The sequence below is a fragment of the Gastrolobium bilobum genome, unplaced genomic scaffold, assembly GCF_033153095.1.
Source record: "Gastrolobium bilobum isolate Gb01-03AN ecotype WA unplaced genomic scaffold, APGP_CSIRO_Gbil_v1 utg6455, whole genome shotgun sequence".
Classification (NCBI taxonomy): domain Eukaryota; kingdom Viridiplantae; phylum Streptophyta; class Magnoliopsida; order Fabales; family Fabaceae; genus Gastrolobium; species Gastrolobium bilobum.
Window position 1 is genome coordinate 256569 of NW_026898105.1, and position 857 is coordinate 257425.

Below are 857 nucleotides of genomic sequence, written 5' to 3' on the forward strand. Positions count from 1 at the left end.
GAAGGAGCTGCAAGATTAAAATTCAGATTTCGAAGAGGAACTTATGCACTTGTTTACTTTTTGTAAACACTTTCTTTCTTCTTTGCGGTCCATTCTTTTTCTTTTGAACTTTCTCTTGTTTGTCGTTCTCTTCCTCAGAACAATTTTTCTTTCTTTCTTTCTTTTCACTTTGCTTCCTGAGGATTTTTCCTTTTCTTTCTCATTCCACTCAACCTTAGTTCCTTTGCTTTTGCCCTTTTTCCCTGTTCTTTCACAATTTCTATCATTAACAACTAAAACCTTTTTCTCAATTTAATCTGAAATGTGAATCTCAATTAAGGTGAGGAGAGTATGTGGAAAGTGGCTTAATCATCTTTATGGGTTTTCAAAGAATAACAGGCCTAGCTCAAAGGGGTTAAACTAAGGAATATCAGAAAGGGTTGGCTATTTGGCCATCTAGTTTAAAGAAAGAACATGCCCCAATCATATCTATAAAATATATCACATACTAATTCAAGCAAGAAACAAAGCAAGTTCTAGAGTCTTTCATACAGTGGGATGCACACTTAATAAAAATTTTCTGTATAGGCTCAAAACCTCACGGCTATGAATGCACAATAATTCTCCTATTCTTTATCTTAAAAAAATTCATCACTAAAGAAAGAATATTTAATGAATCATGAAAATCATTACATTGATGCTCATTATGAAAATATTCAAGTAAGTGCATCATCATGCTCTGAATCAATTATTGATCAAAAATTTCCGCCATTTTTCCAATTAAAAGCACTGAGAAAAGTTTAAAAATTTCATAAAAACAATGGCTTGGGGTTTTTCAAAACAAACTAAATAAAATAAAAAAATCAATTATAAAAAAA